The 26,638-nt window shown below is 43.1% G+C and overlaps 1 long non-coding RNA gene across 1 annotated transcript; it reads right to left on the minus strand.

Annotated features, from left to right (window-relative positions):
* LOC105857497 (uncharacterized) lies at positions 1 to 25,002 on the minus strand. The gene is made up of 2 exons (XR_001147703.3): positions 24,516 to 25,002; positions 1 to 725 (listed from the first exon to the last, which is right to left on the minus strand). It is a non-coding gene; the product is annotated as an uncharacterized LOC105857497 (long non-coding RNA).
* Between the last annotated feature and the right edge of the window lie 1,636 nt (positions 25,003 to 26,638).

Here is a 26,638-nt window from a genome sequence, read left to right on the forward strand (position 1 = left end):
TTTATAGCTCTTTTTGTTTTTCTGAACTCATTTTATTGGGCTTCTGCTTTCAACATTTCAAATATAATAATGAAGTGAAGAGTCCCTGTTATTAGCTTCCAGTGGCCTTGAGAAATCTGCTTGTCTGATGGAGGTGATGATGGCAGACTTGGCAAGGAGCTGGGAGGTTCTGTTCAAACCTTCAAACGCAGACTGGAGCTGAGGCCACAGGCAGACGGCACAGGTGAGAGGAAGCATAAATTCTGGGGCTTAGTTGCTCAGACTCCACTTGGCCTGCATGGCCTCCCTCTGTGGAGGGGTCTGAGGTCTCCGGGGCTGGCGGATTTATGTCAGCAAAAGCAGTGTAGTAGAAAGAGATTAAGAGCGCTTTCAAAGGGTGCGTGAGTGGGTTGCTTCTCCGTCTGAGCAGTCTGGGACACAGGGCTCAGACTGTGAGGACCTGGGCTGGTGCCAGCGAAGGGAGTAGGGCAGGCCTGAGGAATGGAAGGTCACTGGCAAATTGGGTGCTGCGATAATTATATCCTTGTTTCCTTGAAGGTACCAGCGTCCTTGATTTCCCAGCTTCAAAGTGAACTGCCTCTGAAGTAGGGGACAGTCACACCTGCTCTGCTGCCGGCTGATTTCTGCCTTCCTGGCTGCAGACTCAACAAGACAACAATACGTCTGTTGACATTTTCAAGGCCGTATTCATAAACCAAGCATGGGAAGCTTCTCTTCCACCCTTTCTAAATGAAAACGAAAAGGTTAGTGTGCTTAGTGGGAATTCAGCAACAGACCCAATTTAACGGTTTTATCTTAAATTCAGATGATTTATGGGTCAGATACTCTAAACCATTACCACCACCTTTATCCTCTGTCCCTCCAATTCTCACCCCCTCCCAAAAGGACACTCACAGGACCAGCAGATCTAGTAATGACTAGAGGTGTCAGTCTACAATACACCTGGAATGGCTTTTTTATTTCTCTACTTTTTCTTATCCCATTCATCTGCAGAGAAGCTGTGCCAACAATGTTAAAAAGCATAAGCATGGTTCTGTCTTTCATATTTTCCCTATAACACTTCGATTCCTATGTGACCTTCAGGGAGTAGAGAGAAGGCCCTGTTTGTCTACTGAGTGCAATGCCTGTGATCTAAAAGTGGAATTTTCACTGACTAAACCTATATATCGGCTGCCTTTCCACCCCAACTTTCCACTGATCATCTGAACCCTCCCATCATTAAATGGGCAAATTTAAGACCATATTCTGATTTTAAAATTCCACTTGTTAAAGATCCGATGACTGGTTTCTGGCACTTAAAGGCTTCCCAAGAAGTAAGCTGGACATGACACGTAAGTTCCTGGATCCTGTCCTCTGATGTCTTTCTGCTGTTGCCATCAGTTTTATAGACCACACTTTCCTGCCTTTTCCCCTAGGCACAAGCAGGTACTGGTCAAAATCTAGAATTTGGAAAGAGGGAATATTTCTGGGTAGTTCTTGTTCTGACCATGACAGTAATAAATATTGGTTTCATAAACAAAATATTACCTAACTCTTCTTGACCTTGCTCTGAGATTGTAAAAATAGGCACTGAATTCCCAGTTTAGTGATACATAAATAACTAAAGTCTTTTCACATTGAAGGAAGATGCTCCCCTAGCTCTGTCTTTCTCTCCCTCCCTCCCTCCTCTCTTTTCTTTCTCTCTCTCTCTCCATTGTTCTGAGAATTTTCCCCTACTTAAGATTGAGGGTAATGACCGCTATGACACCTAGAAAGGAACAAAAGCTCCATCCTCCAAAATCAGCTCCTACCTGTCACCCGGGACTCTGGGATTCTGAGCTCTTGCGTGTGATTTAATGACGAGACCCAGCGGTGCAGCCCAGGTGCTGTATCTCATACCCTCGCTGATTGCCAAGGGAACATTTAATCTGTTGACTTTATTCAGTTATGCTCGTCTGGCAAACATACCTGGAGCTGTAAATTATTTAAATGCTTAATTTATTTGGTGTAGAAGGCACTCTCTTATACCTTAGCTGTCTAATAGCAGAAGATGAAAAATCAGTTCGTTTGCAAGTCATAAAACCTTTAACAGACTTGTGCCTTAAGGAGTAAGAGAGACCTCGCTGTCCTTAAAAGTATAGTAGGGTCCAAACAGGCATCGTTAGCACATTTTTCCCTAGGAGAAAAATCACGGCATAAACCTGACTGGATTAGGAGTGGAATGGAAACAAACACTGACCTGACTGGAGCCAACCCATCAGGTGCTCAGGAGCACAAGAATAAGCTGCAAATGAGGAGTAGTGGGGCACAGCAAGGGCCTGTGTCACAGTGTCCCTGCTCCGCCATTATCACCTACTTCCCAGTGACCCAGGGGTGGGAGAAGTTTAAAACTATAGAGCTGAGCACCAGTGGCTCACACCTGTAATCCTAGCACTCTGGGAGGCCAAGGCGGGAGAATTGCTTGAAGTCAGGAGTTCGAGACCAGCCTGAGCAAGAGTGAGACCCTTTCTCTACAAAAAATAGAAAAAATTAGCCGGTCATGGTGGCTCATGTCTGTAGTCCCAGCTACTCAAGAGACTGAGGCAGGAGGATCACTTTGAGCCCAGGAGTTTGAGGTTGCAGTGAGCTATAATGATGCCACTGCACTCTACCCAGGACAACAGAGTAAGACTCTTTCTCAAAAAAAAAAAAAAAAAAGAAAAAAAGAAACAAAAACACTGTAGGAAGTTTGATGTAACTTAAGCCCTGCTAGTATACAAAATTACTACGTAATAGTCAAATATGTCATTGTTTTACTTACTGAGTTTGAATTCAGTACATTTTATTTAAAAAGAAACTTAGTACATGTTCCGCTAAAATCCAAACAAACAACAAAAATAAATCATTTCATGGAGTGACCGACCACTACCACATCAGATTATGGCGCCAACCTTTCACTATTTCACTCCTTTTCTTGATGAAAAAGGGTTGATCTGAAGCAAAAATAAGCATAACCTATAGCAATACAAAAATACAAACTATAGGAGTACAGAACTTCTTAGGAAAATTTTTCTAATTGCCTTACTTTAAAGCTACTTCTGGAATCAGGTGACATTATTGGGCTTTTGTTTATCATCATCCAAAAGTTTTTAAAATTTTTCTTCATTGGTGAGAGGGCAGTAGAGTTTTAGCTAAGACTGCTGGTTCTGCAGTCTGGCTGCCTGGGTTTGAAGTCCTAAGTTTTATTAGCTGTGTGACCTTGGAGGATTTACTTAACTTCTCTGTGCCTCAATTTTCTCATCTGTAAAATAGGGATGTCGTCTTGTTCATACTTCTTCATTACTTCTTTTGTGGTAAAATATATAAAATAGCACCTGACGTGTGATAAATGGTGCACACATGTTAACTTATTGTAACTAATCCTTTACTATGTGCTTTGGATTCCTTTTCTCATAATAAACAATTCTATGAAGTAGTTATTGTTATTCCCATTTTACTGAAGAAGACCTGCAGATCCCACAGCTAGAAATAAGAAGAGACTACTTTGGAACTCAGGTCTGTATATCTCTGTGGCAGGGCTGGGTCCCCAGGAAGCCAACCCTGAGACAGAGATCTCTGTGCAGAACATTAACTGGGGGGTGCTCAGGGGAACATGTGTGGGCAGGGGGAGAAGCTGCCCTGCAGTGCAGTAGAGGTGGCCGCGACAAAGACCTCAGCCTGTGCTGCAGGAGCTCTGGTACTGATATGGCCCTTCACAGGGGGACCCACTGGGGCCAGGGGCTGGCCGGCCATTAACCCTCCCGTCCACCGATTCTCCAGTCCTTAGATATAGGCAGCTCCAGAAAGGTATGTGGCTTTGGGGACAGCAGCTCCCTTTAGCCAAGGACTAGCTCCAGAGGGGGTCTTAGCTAAGAACCATCAGCAGCCGATATGCCCAGCAGAGGGGCCATAAGCACTTTAGTCTGGAGGGGGACGCTGGGCCGTGTGTCACAGGGTCCCCACCCCCTTGCAGCTTGGCGGGAAGGTGTTCAAAGTCATCTCATGGACCATGGGGGTTGTGCTCACTGCTCTTTTCATCCTGAATCTCTCAGACCCCATTTGTGTCGGGGAGTCCAGGAAGCACGTGGATGGACTGCTGCTTCTGTGAACTCCAGAAGGTGCTTGGTGACTGGAAACAAGCACAGCAGCTGCTAACCACCATCAAAAACAAGTAAATCACCGATAGGCCGTGGCTGCCACAGTTTATATTCTCTTTATAGCCAGGTATAGGATTGATCGTTTACAAAACACTTAAATAGCCCAAGTTTTAAAAATTCAATCCCTCTAACAAGTACTTTTTTATGGTGTATGTCATGATCCACAGGCTAGAACCACAGAATTTTAAAACTGGAAGGAGTCCGAGAGACCCGACCCCTCCATCTGAGTCAGGGTGGAGGGAAAGATTTAGTCAAGGTCACATAGCAAGTTAAGAGTTATACACAATGGGATTGGGACCATAAGCATGAAAATTGATATCTCAAGTAGAGGTTAGCTGTTTGCCAACTGCAGAGAAATTATAAAAACAAATTCTTGGCTGAAAACTTGAAAGGATAGGTTTGGAATGTTATCTTAATGCACATTACAATCTTGAAGTTTCTTGTCATATCCAAGATAAAGTACCGTGTTTATATTTTATTCATTTCCATGCAAAATGGCTTCTAAAACTAAATGCCAAGAATTCTCACTGACATAGTGTGGTTCGCATTTCTTTGACTCTATTTTGTTTCTCTTCGACAATAAAATATTTTATGGTTAAAATACTCCTGTACCCTTAGCACTATAGTTTTTCTCCATATAAATGGTACAATTACATAAATACTGTATGGTGTTGGAAATCTTTAAAGAACTTGTTTCAGATTTGAGAGTAAAGTCTTATCTTTGAAATACTTTCAGAAAACTTATCATACTTATGGAGCTGTCGGGTTTTAAACAGTACCACCAATTTTATAGTAACTTATTATCTAAAGTGCAATATTCTCTGTCGTATGGATATATGCATAACCATAAAGATTAGTGCTCAGCCAAAAAAAAAGTTTTTAATTTTTCATTATCTCCTTAATACACTACCTGGCTAAAGTTAGAGACATTTAAAAATCCCATATGATGGTTCAGCTGTTCAGAGATGTTAACCCTTAAATTTCCAGCACAAAATCTACAGGTCAATATCTGATATTAAGAATAGTGGCAGTGGCTGGGCACAGTGGCTCACACCTGTAATCTCAGCACTTTTGGAGGCTGAGGCAGGAAGATTGTCTTGAGGTCAGGAGTTTGAGACCAGCTTGGGCAACTAAGTAAGACCTCATCTATACAAAAAATTAAAAAAAAAAATAGCCGGGTATGGTAGTACATGCCTGTAGTTCCAGCAACTGTGGAGACTGAGGCAGGAAGATCACTTGAGCTGAGGAGTTCAAGGCTACTGTGAGCTATTTTTGTGCCACTGCACTCCAGCCTGGGCGAAAGAGTAAGACCCTATCTCTAAATAAATAAATAAATAAAAATGGGGTAATATATGCAAAATGCTTAGAAAAGTGCCTGCAAATAACAGTACTCAGTTGATGCCATATCATAATTTGCTTTTTAAACTACAAAGGACTGAACCTTTACAAAGAAAGTTAAAGATGAAATTTAAAAAGTAGATTCATCTAAGTGATCACATTAAATATTTTATTCTTACAATGAAATGAACTCTTTGGTGGAACAGAATCATAGACCTAGATAGACCATAAGTTTAGATTCTAAAGATTCATTCCATAACTTGATACACATAATGAATGAGACAGTAGAGTAACAATTTTTAACCAGAAGAAATTTGATTCTGGAAATCAAAGAACCATGTTCTGATAGTGAGCTCTAGAAAACCATTCTAAGCTGGTAATTCCATGAAAGCAGTGACTATGCCAATCTGTCTCACCAGAATATGCCCAGCATATTCTGCACGCAAAATGTATGCAAAATGACTGAATGATTGAATATAAGAGGCATGGCCCTTCAATTCATAGCATTTTAGAGTCGGAAGGTGCTGCCTGCTTATGATATCACAAATAAGGAACCTGAGCATAAATGACTTAAAACTAGGGGTGAGTGTGGTGGTTCACACTAGCCACTGAGGCAGGAAGGATGACTTGAGGCCAGGAGTTTGAGACCAGCATGGGCAACATAGCAATACCCCATCTCTACAAAAAATAAGAAAAGTTAGCCAGGTGTGGTTATATGTGCCTGTAGCCCTAGCTACTTGGGAGGCTGAGGTGGGAGGATTGCTTGAGACTAGGAGTTTGAGATCAGCATAAGCAACACAGCAAGATCCTGTCTTTAAAAAAAAGAAAAATCAGCTGGTTGTGGTAGGGAGGCCTGTAGTCCCAGCTACTCAGGAGACTGAGGCAGGAAGACTGCTTGAGCCCAGAAGTTTGAGGTTGCTGTGAGCTGTGATGATGTCACTGTACATTGTTCCTCCACACCCTTCCCTGTGCTCGTGAGAAGTCTGTTGACAGTCTGTCTGATTGTCAGTCCTTTGTAGATGATCTTTCTTTTCTCTCAGGCTGCTTTTAAGATTTTCTCATTGTCTTTGGTGCTCCCCAGTTTCCCTATAACATGTCTAAGGCATAAACCTCCTTTTATTTATCCTTCCAGGCATATGCTATACTTCTTAAGTCTGTGGACTGAGATCTTTTCATCAGTTCAGAAAAATCCCCAGCTATTATTGCTCCAAATATTATGTCCCCTCTAATCTCTTTCTCTTCTCCTTCCAAAACTCCAATTAAATGTATATTAGAACATCTCATTCTATCTTCCTTATCTTTAAGCCTCTTGTTCATATTTTCCATTTTCTTTTTTTCCTGTGCATCATTCTGAATAATTTCTTCTGTTATTTCTTCAATTCATTAATTGTCTTTTCATATATTTAACATGTTCATTAAATGTCTACTTTCAATAATTTTATTTTATTTTTTATTTTTAGGAGTTCTTTTTTATTATTTCTCAATTTACCCATGAGGGTCCTTCACTTACTTATATTCTACTCCTTAATTCTTTAAATTTTCGATATGTAGCCAGTCTTTCCTAGGAGGGCAGAAAGGTGTGGGCTCTAGAACCAGACTGCCTGAACCCAAGTTGTAGCTCTACCATTTAAGGCAAGTTAGCCTAGAACAAATGACTTAATTTCTCTGTGCTTCAGCTTTTTCCTTTATAAAATGAGGATAATAATAGTACTTGCCTAGTAGAGCTGTTATGAGAATTAAATAAGTTAAAATTGGGAAACAAATCTTTATAGTGTTGCCTAGCACATAATAATTGCTCTATAAACTTTTTTTATATTCTATATCTGAGAATTCCGACATCTAAAGTTCTTGCAGTCTAAACTGGTTGGTTGTTTCTCCACTGACGCTCTCTCTCCTTAGCTGGCCTCTTTCTGTGCTTGGTGATCTTCGATTTCAACTCAAACTTTGTGGATCTCGACTGCTTTCTTACTGTGAGGACTGCATCTTCTTCTGTTGGGAGGCAGGGGGAATTTACCAACCTGAGGCCCTCTAGCCCTTTTGGAGTGTCCTGGCCTAATACAGAAGTCTCAGACTCTTGGCTTCCCCACCTTCCTGTTGTTACAGGGCTTGATGCAGTGCTACTAAGGGCATTAGCCCTCAGGACAACCCAATTTTCTTATGTTCTTAGCATTCTTGACTCCCAGTTCTGGCTTCAGCTCATTTTTGGGGAGAAGGGCTTTCCTTAGACAATTCCCTTACTACTGACAAGCCCAGCGATATACTTTTAAAATGGTTCAATTCTTTTGTAGTAGGAAGACCTTTAGAGTATCTAGTTGTCAATACTGCTAGAAGCTATCTCCTGATTTGGATCAATCGGGATGGGCAACCTTATGCTGCAGGAACAAACAAGCCCCAAATTTTACTGGCTTATAAAAACAAAGGTTTATTTCCCACTCATGCTACATGTCTGTCTCAGTCAGCAGGGCCTCTGCTCTGTGTCATCCTCACTTGGGGACTCAGGCTGATGAAGCTTTGCCCATCTGGAACATCATTAGTCCATGTAGTAGGGGAGAGAAAATATGGCAATTCATATCCTGGCTCTTAAAGGCTTCCATTAAGAAATATCTCACATCATTTCTGCTCACTTTTAATTGATCAAAGCAAGTGAGGGACCACCCCTAAGTCCAAGGGGGTGAGGGCATAAGCTCAGGAAGGAGGAGACTGAAAATATCAGTAAACATCACTAACAAATACTTCATGCTTTTTTCCACCTAACATTACCACAAACATTTTTATGATCTCATATAGAATTAGTAATTATATGTTCCTTAAAAGTTATATTATGGAAATCTCAAACATACAAAATATATAGAAGGATAATATAATAAACAACCATAACTATAAATTTAAATGCTTACAGAATAGTTCAGATGGGGAGGATTCAAATAAATATTTATCATTAAATATTTCAAACATACTAAATTTAAAATGTTGAAATCGTTTAAAATTGTAAAAGTACTATACAGTTATCATTTAAACTTTTTAACTATGGAAACAAATAAACAATGACTAGATTTGCAATACATGTGCATTCCAAAGATGAAGGAAGGATAACAAGGGATGAAAGGAGGACGTTTGCAGAAAAGCAGGTAGTTCTGTTTTGCTAGCATATAGGGTACTAATGGCAAATGAGAATAGAGAGTTAAATGGCAACGTACCATAAGGGGCTCTAAATGCCAGGGTGGAACTTCATTCAGTAGGGAATACAAAGCCATTGAAATTTTTTCAGCAGAAAAATAACATAAATTCAATTCAGCCTTTACTGAATACCTACCATGTACCAGGTACTATGTTAGGCATTGGGGGTATAAAAATGAATAAATGACAGTCCATGCCTTCAAGTAGCTTCTCATCCAGCAACGTAATTGAAAATGTACTTAGGAAGACTGATCCAGACCACAGTAGGAGAGATCAGATAGCAGTGTGAAAACCAACTTGGAGGCTACTGCACCAGTCTAGGCAAGAGCTCAGGAGGGCTGGAACCAGGGAACTAGTAGTGGAGATGGAAAAGGAGGAGTGGATGGAGAGGCCTTTTGGAGGTTGAGTCTTAGAATGTTCCAACTACCCATGCATGAGGAGTAAGGAAAGGAAAGGTCCAGGGATCATACAGAGGTTGCAAACAGGGAGGCCATGGAGAATAATGCCATTAATAGAATTAGAAGTATCAAGAAGAGTGCTTGGTTTGGGGGAAAAGATAACATTGGTTGTATACACATTGAATTTGAGATTCCCTTAGTATAGTAATCGGTCAATAGCCACAGGGAGAGGCAAAGATATAAAATGTAACCAAAAAAAGAAAAAAAAATAGCCACAGTGGATTGATTCCAGGACCTGCTGCGATATCAAAATCCACAGATGCTCAAATCCCTTATATAAAATGGCATGTATGTGCATGTACCCTATGCACTTCCTCCCGTATACTCTAAATCATCTCTAGATTACTTATAATGCATAATGCAATGCAAATGCTATATAAATATTTGTTAGGCTGTGTTTTTAAACATCTGTATTATTTTTTATTGTTGGGTTATTTTATTGTTTTGTTTTTTTCAAATATTTTAGATCTGGGGTTGGATGAATCCACAGATATGGAACCCACGGATATGGAGGGCCAACTGTATACCCTGGTGGAAGTACCGGCAGCGAGTTGGATGTGAGGGAGGGCGGCAGAAATTGGAGTCTTTGGCGCAGCGGTAGTGTTTACACCCTTTGCAGAAGATAAGATTGCTGAGGGGTAGGGTGTTTCAAGGTAATGTTTTTCCTTTAAATTTCAGGGAGAACATGGGAAAATCACAGGACTTTCTCACAGGATCACAAAGTGAAGCACAGAACTACTCCTCCAGCCAGGAGTCTTTTCTCCTATCACAAGGAATGAAACTCCTTCTTCACAGACCTGTTCCTTTATGTCTTTGAGACTTCTTAGTCTCCAGTTACGAGACAGAGACCCCCAGATAATCCTTGGCCGGGGCTTATGAGGGAACTTCTATGCAGCTGGCAGAGGGGGTGCCCAGAGTGGACGCCGGCCTGGGGGGTTCTGTGGGGTGAGGGCTACTCAGGAGATCAGGAACAGGAAACAGGACTCCGAACAGAAGCTTGTCTGGTACCAGATCAAACCACTGAGGCCTTCAAGGGTCTCCTGAGGCCCAGCCGTAGGATGTGCACACAAGTGCACACGCGCGCGCACACACACACACACACAATTATGTCTTTACCAAATGTGTATGGTGGGAATTTGGAATAAACAGCTCAGCATGGACCAACTGGCACCATTACTTGGTTTGACAGTTACGATGTTTCTGTGGCAGGATGGCTGACTGAAATATCCAATCGGCTCCCTTCCCCTTCATTTCAGTCACTTGGACTGTCTAACGCTTTGCCTGGAGAATGTAGGCATGGCGAAAACCAGATGCAGCCTCTCCCGATGAAAGTTTTCCCCGTCGGTACTTAATGCCGTTGAACAGTTAAAAATGGTTCAGATGGGAAATTGGATGTTGGGCATATTTTGTTACAATTTAAAATTTGAAATTAAATGCAAAACAATTTTGTTCTGAGTGTTCTGATACATGAATGACAAGAAACAAAGATAGCATTCATTATCTTAAAAAAAAAGGTTTGCATCTTGAGGGACCATGAAGGGTGTTCTGGAGAGGGAGGGCCGAGGGGCGGTGCCTTTGAGAAGTGATGAGTTTAGAAGAAGAGCTATCCTCTCAGGGAAGAGTGCAGAATCCTCTAGATAGGATCTGCCCCCTGCTCCTTGGCAGGGCCGGATGGGCAGCACCTAATGGGGAGGGGCTGTGTGTCTCCCAGGGAGGCCTGAGGCCTGCCTCACCCGAGAGTCACCCCTCAGCCCCAGGCGAGGTACAGAACTGCCTACCCAGCCTGGAACAGAAGCAGGGATTTCACCTCTTTTTGTTCATCACTACTAATCGGCTCCTAGAGCAGGGCCAGGCATGTGCTAAGTATTAAATAAACAGTCTAAAAATAAATGAATGATGATGGTGAGGCAGGGCCTTGATGTTGCATAAAACGTCGGGACTTTTGCACTAGCCTGTGGACTGAAGAAAGGAAGGTAGATGGTTAACTTTCTCAGAAGCCTGGAGGCATCAGGACTTGGAGTCAGACAGGCTGATGTGTGGAATATAATAACATTTCTTGTACACCTGAGAACTTTTTTTTTTACTATTTCCCTGCATCCCTCATAATACATTATGTAACTCAGTCTTGCAAACAAATAGTAGATATTTATTTGCCAGTGGATAAAGCATTTTCCACACTATCTCATGAACAGAGTTAAGAGCTATAATCCTCAGCCAGGTGTGGTGATGTGTACCTGTAGTCCTAGGTACTGGGAGGGGCCCTGAGGCAGGAGGATGTCTTGAGCCTAGGAGTTCAAGGCCAGCCTGGGCAACATAGCAAGACCCCATCTCAAAAGAAAAGCTGTAATTTTCAGAATGGAGGTACAAAAGCTTGTTCTTCTTGGGATTCCCCTACATTCCTGGTAGCCAAGAACCCAGAGACAAGTGGAGAATCATACACCCTCCCCATGGGCAGCTTTGGGTGTGAGTCTAGTCTGGAATAAACCCAATCAGGTCCTGCACTTGCCTTACATGGACTTTGAGGCCAGGGGCTGCAGTGGAGAGGGTGGGATGGTGAACGCAGGAGACGTGGGGGTTTCTTCTGCAAAACTAGAGGTTGGATTTGCTGGTGACAGGTTTGGAATTCAGCCTGTGCACACTTGGTCTGGCCTGCCCCAATGTCTCCAGACTATGTCATTTGATTAGTCAGGTATCTACTGTACAGCAATTAAATATTTTGGATACCAGCCTTATACTTGGGTCTCTACCATGCGAGGACACGTCTTTTGCAGGTCTTCAGAAGACAGGTAATTTGGCTGTCCAGAAACAGAAGAATCACAGGAATTCATTCAAAGCATTGATTTATCCTGATTATAAACAATGTCCAGATGACTCCAGAGCAATTGCTATGTGCATTATACAACTGACTGTTGTATAATGTTGCTTGTCACTGGCTTTGTGTCCCCATTTTCCATTTTCTAAAATTCTTTTGTCCTTTTACTGTAATATTTTCCTTGGCTTCAAAACCTGTGGACACCTTTCCCATCAATGTGGAAAATAAGGATAGGTGGCTCGAACCCAGAGTTTCCAAGGTTCTTCCTTGAGGGCTCACCACTCTTCCTCGGGAGAAGCCAAATACAGAGAGAAGATGCTGCTTAGGACAGCGAGGCCGCCCGGGAATACAGACGGTCCCCAGCTTGCTGTGGTTCTACGTAGGATTTTTTGACTTTACAATGATGAGAAAGTGATAGGTATTTTGTTAAAAAAAAACATCCTTCTCTCCTGGTGCTGGGCAGTGGCAGCGACCCACAGTTCCTAGGCAGCGGTGCATTTTCAACTTAAGATATCTTCAATTTAAGATGGGTTTATCTGGAGGCGTCCCCACCGTAAATCAAGAAACATCTGTAATATGTGTTCTCTCGCCTCTTCTTACTTTTGCCGTTGTTTCCCCCATCTGGAAAATCCTCTCTTCTCCTTTTCCCGTGGTGAGCTGCTATCCACCCTTCAACACCGCAGTCTATGGTTATTCTGTTTCCATAACACGTGTGCAAAATGAGCTAATCATTTTGTAACGTAAGGATTATTTATAAGTCTATTTCTTACCAGAACTCCTTGAGGCAGGAACTGGGTTTGATTCTCTGTGTGCCCCGTTGCCCAGTATGACACTTGGCATAGAGAACTCAGATGTGCTAGAAACATCAGTCATGTCCTCAGTACACTAAGCCCATGGCCCTGGGCACAGCTAAGTGAACAGGCACACACACATGAACTCGGATCCACAAGTCAGATTTCCTCGCAAGATTTTGAAGCAGGAGTAAAAGGCCCAGGAGTCAGAAAACGTGGCCACTGGCAGGTCGCAGAGAACTGTGACCTCCAAAGCCTGACCTTGAGATAAGGACGTGAGTATAGGAAGTTTATTTGGGAGGTAGCCCCAGGAAGTCTAAGGGATGATGGGGAAAGTGAGACAGGGAAAAGATAAAAGTCAGTAAAAGGTGCATTAACAAGCAGGATACCACCTTGGGAACCTGTGGCTCAGTTCCTCTTGAGCCCTTTGAGAAGCCATGTGGGACACACCTCAGAATTGTCCCACCGGGGAACAAAAAGACTGGGGCATTTATCCAATGACTCCCATTGTCCACTGGCTGTGGCTGCACCTGCCTGCATCCCAGCATGCTCCCCTGCAGCAGGAGAAATCTGGCAGAGAAGCAGATAGAGGTGGATGCCTGGGGCGGGGAGTTGTCAACCTGTGGGGAACTGTCTACCACAATTGCAGGTGACCTCCAAGGTGGGCCAGAGAGACTAGGCAGGACATCAACAACACCTGCTGCAGTGACCCAAAACCAAGCCCACGTTATGGGGTGGCAGGAACCAACAGCCCCACAGAGAGGAAAATGTGGTAGAGAAGCAGGAGAAGTGAAAAGATCATATAGTCACCCAGACGAGCAGAGTCTGGCTGTCATACCCACGGTCTCCAGCGGCAGCCCTCAGGAGCCCACCTAGAAGAGTCACCATGGAGATCTGACCCAGGATTGATACACCGGCAATGGCTCTTCCATTCTCCTGTAGTCATTGCTCCCAGCTCCCGTGCATACAAGCTTTGGTCAACTCCTCCAAGCTGAGCTGACCTGTGTGAAGCTCTAAAGAATGTCAATGGATTCCTGCCTACCCCTATTTGCTTTCTGAACTAGACTCTTTGCTGCATCACCTGAAGCCTCAGAGGACCTAGGACTGCTGGAAAACCTGCCTCCTGACACCCAGCATGATACTTTCTCTTTTATGTCTTTGCAATACGTCTGGTATTATCTCCCACATCCCCTGGTCAGCTAGTCTGGGACAAAGCTGTTTGCCAGAACACAAAAGTGATGGCAGAAAGGGAGGCCAGGGCAGAATAAGCAACATGCATTGTAGGACACATTCAACACAGGTGGTGCAGTAAAGCCCTCACCCACTGCCTGGAAGCAGCTACAGTACTGTACGTTGGTGCTCATCAGCTGGGAATAGTCAGTTTGGTTTCTTTGCTCCAGCCTTCATTGGCTGAGAGCAAATGATGACACTCAGACACTGGGGAGAAGTTATACACACAAGCAGAGGATTTTTATTTTGGAAAATATTATAGTATTTCAGATACAAATGGTGCTACAATGAATTGGTATTAAGGAGGTTAATATTGAATATTAAAATTATTTCTTTTAAAAGCATCCTCTTAAATTAGTTTGAGAGGTTTTCTGTACCTTTGCCACAAGACAATCCTATGCAAATGGTGTGCCACCTGTGTTAGTTGGGCTCTTCCAGAGAAACAGAATCTCCGGGAGGGATGTGTATATTGGGGAGGTGAGTGTTAAGGATTTGGCTCAAATGATTGTGAAGGCTGGTAAGTTCAAAATCTGCATGGTGGGCTGCAGGCTGGAAACCCAGGGAAGAGGTGCAGTTCAAGTCCAAAGGCAGTCTGCTGCCAGAATCCTCTCTTCCTTTGGGGACATCAGTCTTTTTTTTTTTTTTTTTTTGAGACAGAGTCTCCCTCTGTTGCCCTGGCAGTGGCGTCAGCCTAGCTCACAGCAACCTCAAACTCCTGGGCTCAAGCAATCCTCCTGCCTCAATCTCCCAAGTAGCTTGGACTACAGGTGCATGCCGCCATGCCTGACTAATTTTTTTTCTATTTTTTTTTGTAGATACAGCATCTCACTATTGCTCAGGCTGGTCTAGAATTCCTGACCTCAAGCAATCCTCTCATCTTGGCCTTCTGCTAGGATTACAAGAGTGTGCCATCATACCCAGCTCAGTCTTTTTTTTTTTATTTTAAGGCATTCAATTGATTGGATGAGGAATAGCCACATTATGGAGGGTAATCAGCTTTACTCAAAGTCTACTAATTTAAATTTTAATCTCATCTTAAGAATACCTTCACAGAAACTTCTAGAATAATGTTTGGCCACAGATCTGGGTACTGTGGGCTAGCCAATTTGATATGTACAATTAACCATCACACCATCCATCTCTGATCCATAGCAGTGATTGCCTTGAGGACTATGTTACAAAGGATTCTGAAACCATATCTGGATTCAATAGTAAAGAACAACCTTATAAACTAGTAATGTCTGCTCTGAGCACAGAAGGGAGGAGAGGCAGCCTGTGTCACATATTTCCTATTCCTATAATAGAAGTTTGGTTTGTGTTCACTAAGTGAATGAACAAGTGACCAATCTTGCTGATTTTGCCATTAAATTTAGGCTAGCCTTGATTCAAACTGTGTTCAAATAAGCTTGACCTCAACCAGACAGGCTGAACAAATTGTCATGTGCGTCAGCATTCATGCACAAGAATGCTCCCAGAACGCTGATTAGTCACATCCTCAAACTGGAAATAACCCGAATGTCCATCAACAGTACAAATAAAAAATTACTGTGCCTCGATGAATATGAACTACTGTCACATTTAAGGTGGACAGTTCTCACAAATGTAAGGTTGAGCAAAAGAAGCCAGACCCAAAAGAACAATGCATTAATTCCATTCATATAAAGTTCAAAACCAAAATTAAACCATATGCTATATGGATACAAACTTAGGTACTAAGTAATTATTTTTAAGAAGCAAAGGATTGATTCCTATCAAAGCCGTGCTAGTGGTTATCTCTAGGAGCATGAGAGAAGCTTTGGGGCAGAGTTAGCGATATTATACTTCTGCACATGAGTCTTAACTTTATAACAATGTGTCAAACTGCATTTTTCTGTATAAGTGTTATACTTCACAATCAAAAACATTTACAATTTTCCCCAAGGTCTCCTTATGCCAATACCTGAAAAAAAGCAAAAGTGCAGGGAAAGCTACAAACTGCTGACTCAATTTCCAATTAGCCTCTGGCCAAAGAGGCCAGTACCTTCACTCCCTGGCCTTCCTCCCTGCTAAGGTCCACTTAGGACCCTTTTCTGTTTTGCCTCTTCCTCCAGAGCAAATGTCTTCATTTTAGTACAGTGACAAGATTTACAATATAACCAATTCAATAGTTGAAAGTCCTAAAATTCATCCTCAGCAGAATTTGCAAGGCAGCTGCAAAAAAGATGAATGTCACTCGCGGGATCAAAAGCCTAGGTTTTCGGGGGAAAGTTCAGTAGTGTATGCACGCAAAGCCTATTCTTAGCAGCGGCCCCGTTAGGGGATAGAGTGTCCGTCTGTCTCATAATCGGCTGGAAGCGCCTGGGATGTCGGAAGGCTCCCCGTTCTTGTACTGAAATCCTGGTACAAAGGGCAGGCTCTCATGATCCGCCTTCCAGGATCCTCAGCTTAAAATTCAGAATCCAGCTTCAAGGGAGTTAGAGAAAAAGGCAGAGTGATTTTAAGGGCAGGTGCTGGAGGTTTACTTTTGCCTCTTTCATAGCTTTTAGTACTTAGAAATGTGTAGTTCAATATGCTTTCTTCCCTCTGGAAAACAGATTCCACTCCCCCCGACCCCCATCTCTGCCTGGGGAATAACAAATTTCATATGGAAACCTGAAAACCCAAAGAGAAATATGCAATGCTACAGACACCTTGTGTCGGACTGGCTGTCACAGACCCTGATTTGGGTCAGGCTGTTTAAACTTCTTTGGAACAAGCATTTATCTACAGCAGGGTCATTTTATAGATCCATTAAATCTACATTTTCTCTTGGGCTCCTTTCCCCGGCTCCCCTCAACCCCGCTCCAGTCACACACTCTAAAAACCCCCTTAAGCCCCAGAAATAAATCTCTATAAACTGCCAAGTGTTCAATCAGGCTTTTACTATATCTCTTTGCAATTAGAATAAATTTACTGCTTGGAGAGATGGGGGGAAATATGCAAGGTACTCCTTGGATAAATATACCCGCAGTGAGAAAAGTAGAGGCTCTGTAAAAATTATCTCTGTGAATTCAACAAGAATCAAGGTCACGGGAACCGCTACGTCCCAGGGAATGTTAATTAATGGGCCTGCAGCTGGTGGTACCACTTGGCTGCTGCGCCCCAGCTGCCTGCTCCATATTTCTCTCGTTTGCAGGACCATTTTTGGACCAAATCCCATCGCTTTTTTTCCTCCAAGTACAAAAAGTACATAAGTCTATCCTGGAAGGATGCCAACCTTTCAGAGAACTAAGGAAAGTGTTGTTTCTTAGCTATTTTTATCTCCTTTTTAAAGAAAGGACACTCTATCACCTCTGGAGCTGGATTTTACTTGTAATCAGCGTTCAAGCTGTGGTCTGAGGTCACTGTTCTGGCACCGTGTCTACGGGGAGATGTCCTGAAGACGGAGAACAGAGAGGGACACTTGTAACTTCTCCTCAAACTAAGATAGAAACGCCCAAAAAGATAACACTTATTATCTTCCTTGACTACACGGTTTGCATTTTAGCCCAGGCTGAAGGCAAGGTAAAAAATGCGTCTCTGAGTTGCAGAAGGAGAGGGAACGAAATGAGAGAGTTAGGAGAAAGGAGTCTGATGGAGGAGGCAGAAAGTGTTTCCTCCAGGGTCAAGGTGGTTTCTGCCATTTACATCTCCCAGGAAGCATTAAATGAGACCATGCATGTAAGCCACTTAGCTGGCACACTTTGCTGAGACACAGGTAGCTATTGTTAATTATAAAATTCTGAGTGGAGGTACAAAAGAAATGATCAACGTAGGTCCACCCCCCTACTGCCTAGGAACTGTACTTTTATAGCTGGTTAAGCACAGACTTCAGAGTCAGAAAGATCTGGCTTGAAATACTGCTTCACCACTAAGTAGTTGTGACCCTGGGCAGCTTAGTTAGCTGTCTGCACCTCAACTCTTTCATCTGTAAAATAGGGCTAGTGATAGTATCGCTATGGTTGAGGATTTAAAGAAGAGATTTAAAGAGATACTGCATGTAGGACCTTTGGCACAGTGCTGGGCCACATTGTTAGTCTCAATAAATATTCATTGTTACAACTGGGGCTGTTTTAACTGTTTCCATGTGGCTGTAAGAGAAGAATCAGGAAGAGTTTGCCTCTGAGCGGGTGAAGGTGGCTTCAGAAGAAGTTTTCTGAAGCAGCAAAAGCAATCTCACTTGCCTCTGTTGCACCCCAGCTTTGTTTTTCTTCTCATTTGGAAACTTTCTTGCCTTGAGTGTTAGGTAGTGGAGGGACTGGGCGTTCTTCCACACAACGACAGACATGAGAATCACACCCAGAAATAACAGGAAAAATGCCTGACTCGGCTTCTTGAAGGAATTCTCCAGGTAGTCATTAGCCGTGAACTCCAGGCTCAGGGCCCCTGGGGGTGGCTGCTCCGTCCCACCCCTAAGAGAGCAGGGCCACTGTCCACTTGGGCCAGTTCCTTTATGAAGGAGACCCGGCTTTACTGAAGCTCTTTTGTAAGAAAGGAAGAATGTTCTAAAAAGCTGGAAATGTTCTCTATTACTACTTCCAAACTGTAAAATGATATTGGGGCCTTTTAAAAGACTTGGGATATTTTCTGAAATTAAGGAATATGGATTAAGGACGCCTTGGGGGATTAGATTTTTCTTCCTCTTTGAAGCATTTGAAACAACTTTAATCTGCTTTCAGAGTGCTATCCAATTTGGCATGGCATTCTGGTGAAGTAGTGCTGTCTTCTCCATGGAACTGATACTTGTGTGCCTCTTTTTAAACCCATTTGCAAAAATATTTAGGGTATAGAAGGAACTAAAGCTTGAATGTAAAGAACAAGACTATTTAGAGTGAAGAGATGTCTTCTAAAAGGCTCGAAAGAAAATTTTAAAAGTTTTGTTCGGCATGTAAGAAAATTAAACAAACACAAATCTAGTTGTATATGCAGCTACAAGAATATTACTGTTACTTAATCTCCCGGTTGTTGGTCCTCCTATCATATATATAGTGCTTTATCATATGCAAAAAAAAAAATAGGTACTGTCATGGAATAGCACTGCTCTGGGAGGTGGATACTAACAATTCTTGTTTTACTGACAATGGAATTGGAACCTAAAGAAAATATGAGGTAATGGCAAGAATCTGTGCTTGGGACTCTGAGTTTTGATCCCAATACGTTTTCCACATCACCCCATCACCTTTTACCTACCATGTGGCCCAGGCAGATGTGATCAACCCTAGGTGCCTCAGTTTCCCAGCCTACTGGATTAGAATAATACCTCTCTGGCTTCCTTTCAGGGGCTGCTAGATAAATTTTCCAGGGCCAAATATATTTGTCATATGACCAAGATCTCCAGGAACAGTGTCTGATGAGCCTAAATGAAGTTCACTTGGCAAAGACCAGTGAAATACTAATACCCTGTCCACAACAGGAGTGCTTCAGACAGAGCTCCACGGGAGATGTGGGAGATGCTTTAAAATGACACTGCAAAAGACAAGAGAGGAATGGTTACAAAAAAACAGCAGGTGGCCTGGAAGCTATAAGTCATTGTGAATAGCTCATTATCCCAGGAGCTGGGGAACCTGGAGAAGTAGCAGATAGGGACGGAGGGGCACATACTTGTCACTCTGGGCCCTTAATTTGCTGAAGCTATAAAAAAGGAAGTAAATGTAATATCAAAATGAATAAAAACTCCATAACTATGCAACTCTAGACATAGAGTCTTGAAACATCTAGGAAAATAATTATACATTTTCCCTTTCTATTTAGCTATTACAAAAGCAGTATCTGTCCATTGTCAAAATAGTCAATAGTATAGAATTACAGAGACATTCATTTGCCCCTCCTCTAACTCACTTGCTAGACTCCCCAATGTCAAAACTTTGTGTATCTCCTAGAAATTTTTCCATTCAGCTACACTATACTTATATGTATATATATGTATATGTGTATATATATATACATATTATATAGATTCACACACACACACATATATATATATATATATTTTTTTTTTTTTGGAGACAGAGTCTCATTCTGTCTCCCAGGCTGGAGTGCAATGGCCTCACCACAGCTCACTGCAACCTGGACTCAAGTGATCCTCCTGTCTCAGCCTCCTAAATAGCTAGGACTACAGGCATGTACCACTGTACCTGGCCCCAAGTCTAATTTTTCTATTTTTTGTAGATATGGGTCTCATTCTTGCTCAGGCTATTCCGAACTCCTGGCCTCAAGTGATCCTGCTGCCTTGGCCTCCCAAAATGCTGGGGTTACAGCTGTGAGGCACCATGCCTGGCCAGATTCACATCCACATTTTACATGGGGTCACATGCCATATATTGTTCTGCAATTTTGCCTTTTTTTCTGTAACTTGACAGTGCGTCATAGACACCTGCTCATACAGATCTCTCATTGTTTTTAAAGGCTTGAGAGGTTTCCATTGTATAGATATACCACAGTTTAACCAACTCCTTACAGATATACATATAGCCTATTTCTGTATGCTATTTAACTATTAAAAATAATGCTACAGTGGATAATAATGATGATTTATTAATATGGAAGGAAAAAATCTAGGGATAAATGGACTAGAAAAAATCTGGGGAAAATGGTACATAACAAAACCTTGACCACTGAGCACAGTGTGGGGAGTCAGAGATGAGCAGATTCTCCTTGGTTCAGCTCCTCATTATATTAGGCTGATAGCTAGCATCCAAGAAAGAACCCCCCAAAAGTAAGTTAAAGGGAAAAAAAAACAAAGCACAGCAGGATTTTTGAGAGGCTGGGTGAATTGAATTATATGCACATCTTAAAGAGAACTAAGAAAGTATTATAATTGAGTGTGCAGAAACTATAGAGAAACAGTATGTGTGATGTAAAACTCAGATTGATGGCATTATAAGAAGAAAAATGTTTGACAGTGTAGTCTTCATGTCAGCCCCCATAGGACAGGGGCTGTGTCTTACTCCACTTTGTAGCCTTGATAACTGGGCATAATTCCTGACAAGAGAAAGGTGTTAATAAGTACTTGAAATAATGACAAAGAATACTACTCTTAGCTGGGTATGGTGGCTCACACCTGAAGAATCAAGTGACCCCTGGCATGTCCTCAGCCTTGTTAACAGAGATTCCAGGGCAAAAGTTTAAGACATTATCCTCTGTGTGATGACCCTCTCCACTGAGGACCCATTGTCCAGTCAACCAGAGACTCAGACAGCTAGATGTGTGTGTGCGTGCACACATTCCATGCTAAGTGAAGATAAGCAAACAGATATGAGGAATTTACTCTTTTGAGAGAGAGAGAGAGAGAGAGAGAGAGAGAGAGAGAGAGAGAGAGAGAGAGAGAGAGAGAAGAGCCAGTTTGGTCACCCTCCACTTCTACATTAAGGTCAGCCAATTATTACCAAAAATATGCTAATGGGAAGATTGCTAACCCTGTTCTCCAACAACTGAACTCTCCAGAGTGGTGATTCATCCTCACTGTTACGACCTTGAGGCACTATGGGAAGAAAGACTGAATTAAATTCAACAGAATTGCTGTTATTATATTTTAATGTTCCCCATATTCATTCATTCAACAAACATGAGCAGAAGCATTAGATGCTTCAGAGATACCATTCCCTAGTCATTCCGAATCAGCAGGGTTGCTTGATGGAGCCTTTTCTCAGTTCCGTTCAGTACCCAACCAAAGCTGAAGCCTCTCTCCCCATCCTGGCAGGTGCTCTAGCTCATGACGAGGCATGCTTTAGAGCAGAGGTCCCCAACCTTTTTGGTACCAGGGACCAGTTTCATGGAAGACAATTTTTCCATGAACTGGGAGAGGTGGTGGGGGATGGAGGGATGCAGAGCTCTGTGGTCTTGTCCCTAATAGGCCACGGACCAGTACCGGTCCACAGCCTGGGGATTGGGGACTGCAGCTTTGGAGTGTTGGAAATTAGTTTGCAGACAGAATTACCTGCTGGCCTTGCAAAAGAGAGGAGTGATCTGTTTAAGAAGACATTTCAAAAATCATGTTTCGGCAGTGTGGCTCAGAGGGCAGAGAACTAGACTCGAGTTGGGGGCCTTGGGTTCCAGGCCTTTATTACTACATTGCTGTATGGCTCCGGGCTTCAGTTCCTTCACTATAAAATAAAGAGTTCAGCTAAGTGATTTCCTGGCATGGACTACAGTGCTCTCTATTAGCACATGGGATAAAGGATGCTGATAAAATCAAATTAAGGTAAGCTTCCATAAGACAAAAAAATCCTGAGGATGCTAAGAATACTTCTCTTGGACACCAGTTGTAGGTGTGGATATTTTTCCTTCAAATCAGGCCTTCCTTGTACTCAGGCATTCTGGTAAGAGCTTCTCCTTCCTAAACTGGATCATCTGTCAACCCTGTCCTTACAGAAGGCCATGAGAACCTGCAGTTTTCATCAGGGACTCACAGCCATAAACCTGGTCCTTTGCCAGTTCTCTCCAGAAAGTCCTTTATTTCCAGCCCTCTAAGCACTGTGAGGTCCACCCAGGGCAGCCAAGCCTGGCCAACCTTCCCATGGCTCTCATGGCAAAAGGCAGCTTTAGGGCATCTCAAAGAGAAGCCTTCATAGGGCCACGGGCTGGGATCACTAATTAAACTATATTTATGGTCCTTACTAAAGCCATCATTTGTTTTGTAATCATGACTATCTTAGTCTGTTTGGGCCATTATAACAAAGTACCATAGACTGGGTGGCTTATAAACAACAGAAATTCACTTCTCACAGTTTTGGAGGCTGGAAGGCCAAGATCAGAGTGTCACATGGTTGGGTTCTGAAGAAGGCCCTCTTTTGGGTTGTAGACTGCTAACTTCTCCTTGTATCCTCACATGGCAGAGACAAGGGGAGAAAACTCTTTGGGGCTCCTTTTTTAAGAGCACTAATCCCATTCATAAAGGTTCCACCCTCATGACCTAATCACCTCCCAAACGCCCTATCTCCTAATATTATTCGAAGGCCTCACCTCCTAAGACTATCACATTGGGAGTTAGAATTTCAACATACGAATTTTGGGGAAACACGAACATTCAATTCATAACAATGATCAAGTTAGAGAAGTTAAGAAAATATCAACTCCAGGGCTCTTAACATACATAACAGTCACTACCAGGCAGGTAATGTCTTGTGTTACCTTTTGGTACTTTAAGGTACTTAGAGTGGTTCTAAAGGAACAGATTCAGAAGAGCTTTTTGAATTGGTTCTGGGGTTTCTGGAATTAGTGCTCTAATCTGATCTGACTTAAAGGCACTAATGACTGTATTTTCAGTGGTAAAGAGAGCACTGAGAGTGCACGGTGTGTTGTAGCAATAGAAATACACACAATATCGCCATTGGATACGCCTAATCAAATACTTATAATAGGCAAGGCTCTGGGTGACCATGAATGCCTCTTCAAGGGAAATCCATTGCTGGCTCTTAGGAGAAAGGGTTGTCCTTCCCTTCTTCCCCTCCACCTCCCACACTTTCCTGTTAATATAAAGACTTAATACTGGCTTTGGAAACGGATGGTTTCCCTTTGCTCATTGTTATAAGCCCTGGGACTGGGAGCAGTGGCCTGGAGGCGGCACTTCTGTGTTACTTGGCCAGGAGAAATCTCTTGAGGCAAAGGGAAATGGTGTCTCTCTGGGTCATTTGCTTTTTTCCTGCTTCTCTGTCCCATTCTTAAGAGGCCGTAGAGGAATAATAACAACCACAACAATAGCGGACTCTCACACGGTCCTTACTACATGCCAGGCACGTAGCTCTCAGTGCTATAGACAGATTCATGTTATTTCATCCTTGCCACAACCTTATGGGGCAAGTATTAACCCATTTTACAGATGGGGAAACAGAGGCAAAGTCAAACAGCTAACAAGGAAGGAGCTGGGGTTTGAGCCCAGGAAGTCTGGCTCCAAAGTCTATGCTCTTAGTGTGCTTGGCTGTTAAACAGGTGCATGTTGAATTCTGGCCCTGCCACTCAGCGGCAATATGATCTTGGACTGCATCCTAAACTCCCTGAGCCTCTGCCACCGAATGTTATCATCCATGAGAAGGATGAAAGCATTCACCTGGTAGGATTGCTGGGTGATTTAAGTGGGATGACAAATGCGCAGGGCTCAGTACAGTGCCCGCCACATTGTTAGGGTGCAGTAAATGGGTTTTACATCCACCGAGATGCCAGCAGGCTGCAGGCACAGTTGTCTCAGCCCAGCCCTAAGGCCACGGATAGAAGAGAAGGTGGTTGGCAGGGACTAAGTTCCTGGTGACCGTAGAACCTAGAACAGCTCTGAACTCAGGAGCAAAATGTGGAGAGGAGGAACCCTCAAGCAAAGTGCTCCTCTTCCAAAAGAGATTGGGAAAATGTTGTTTTGGGAAAGACATTTAGTGCTTAGTGTCCTAGAGAGGCAGGTCAGGCCTGTGCCTAGGAGGCCACTGCACCTGCCCTGCCGCTTGGCAGACAGGCTGCTAGTCTCCGCTCCCTCCCACCCCACAACGGTTCGTTCTGCTGGCCTGCCATCTTGGGTGGGCCGCATGGAGACCCTCACCTGTACAGATCCTGCGGTTCCCAGTTAGTTACTCACCTAATGTAGCACGGTTATTTCAGCAGGTGATATGGGCCGCGGGAGAACTGCAGCTGATAGCCTCCATAATGCCCCCACAGGTCCGCCTTGGTGTGAATGGGGAGAGGTCAGGTCACTAGTTCAGGCTGGAGAGAGTTCACTAGACTAATCAGATGTAAAAGAGACTGTGCAGGAAGAGAACGAAGGAAATTTTTAGTAAAAACAGAAAGTAAAGGCTGGGCGTGGTGGCTCATGTCCGTAATCTTAGCACTTTGGGAGGCCAGGGCAGGAAGATTACTGGAGGCCTGATGCGGAAAATGTCGGGTGCCGGGACATGGCCGCTTGCCACCTCCCCGTGGTTCCGCATCTGGGGGGGGGGGGGGCCAGTGCTGCGCGAGGCCGGTTAGAGGCACGCCGCTGGGGCTGGGCCCCCCGGCACCCAGCCACCCCCGACACCGCGTGCTGCCGGGAACCCGCATGCCGCAATGCCTCAGGCCCTCGTGCAGCGGCCTGTTTCCGGCCACGCTGCTTGCATGATCCTGATTGGGTAATTTTTGAATCCCTCTGTTTCCGATTGGATGTTAAAGCTTGTTGCTGATTGGATGTTAAAGCTTGTAGTTGATTGGACGCTTCTTGAGCCCTACCAAGGGTATAAAAGCAGGGGCAGAAGGACAGGAAGGGGGAGAACATTGGAAGAAAGGAATAGAGTTGTATCATTAGGCCTGTTGAGTCTGCTGTAGAAGAATAAAGGCCGTTTTCCGGCTCTTCGTGTGCGGTTCTTTCCCTGGTCAAATGAATAAGAGCTGTACCAAGGGCTGTAACACTAGCTGTACACACTGCTGCAACAGCCAGGAGTTGGAGACCAGCCTGGGCAATAGTTAAACCCCGTCTCTAAAAAATTAGCTGCACCTGGTGGTGCGAGCCTGTAGTTCCAACTACTCAGGAGGCTGAGGCAGGAGGATTGCTTGAGCCCAGGAGTTTAAGGTTGCTGTGAGATATGATGACACCACTGCATTCTAGCACAGGCGACAGAGCAACAAAACAAAACTTAAGCACAACAGAATATTATTCAGCCATGAATAGCAATGATGTGTTGATACATGCTACAACATGGATGACCTTGAAAATAATATGCTAAGTGAAAGAAGCAGACACAGATGGCTGTATGTTGTACGATTCCATTTATATGAAATTTCCAGAGTAGATAAAGGGACAGAAAGGAGATTAGTACCAGGGGCTTGGGAGAGGGGAGGGCACGGAGTGACCAGTAATGGGTATGGGGTTTCTTTTTGGGGTGTTGATAATGTTCATAGTGGTGATGGCTGCACAACATTATGAATATATCAAAACCACCACTAAACTGTACACTTAAAAATGCTTAAAATGGTGTTTTATGTTATTTGAATTATATCTTGGAAAAAAATAAAAAAACAAAAATTAAGCAATAAATTCAAGTATTCCAAAACAAATACCAAAACAGTTAAGAATTTAAAGGTAGCCTTCTTTATATTTTTCTGCATATTCTACATATTCTACATAAGCATGAATGGCTTTTTGAAAACACTTTTTTATTTTGAAATAATTATAGGTTCACAGGAAGTTGCAAAGATAGTACCAAGGGATCCTGTGCACTCTCAGTTTCCCCCAATGGTTACAATCTTACATAACTATAGTACACATGGAAACCAGGAAGTTGACATTGGTACAATGTGTGGGTAGAGTTCTATGCCCTTCTATCCCAGGTGCAGGCTGCGTAACCACAGTGTAGCAAAGACACAGAACTATTCCATCACCACATGATCTCTGTCATGCCACCCCTTTGTAATCACACCCATCCCCCTTCTCCCTACCAACCCTAACCCTCGTCAACCACTCATCTATCTGTTCTCCATTGCTGTGATGTTGTCATTTCAAGATTTCGAGACTGGTCTATAAATGGAATCACATAGTATGTGACCTTTTGAGGTTGGTTTTTTCACTTAGTGTCATGCTCCTTGAGGTCCATCCATGTTGTTGCATATGTCATTGGGTTGCTGTTTTTATTGCTGAATAGTACTCTACGGTGTGGATGTACCACAGTTTGTCTAATAATTTACCTATTAAAGGGTATTTTGGCTGTTGCTGGATTTGGGCTTTTACAAATA

Source organism: Microcebus murinus, chromosome 4 (genome assembly GCF_040939455.1).
Source record: "Microcebus murinus isolate Inina chromosome 4, M.murinus_Inina_mat1.0, whole genome shotgun sequence".
NCBI classification, from domain to species: domain Eukaryota; kingdom Metazoa; phylum Chordata; class Mammalia; order Primates; family Cheirogaleidae; genus Microcebus; species Microcebus murinus.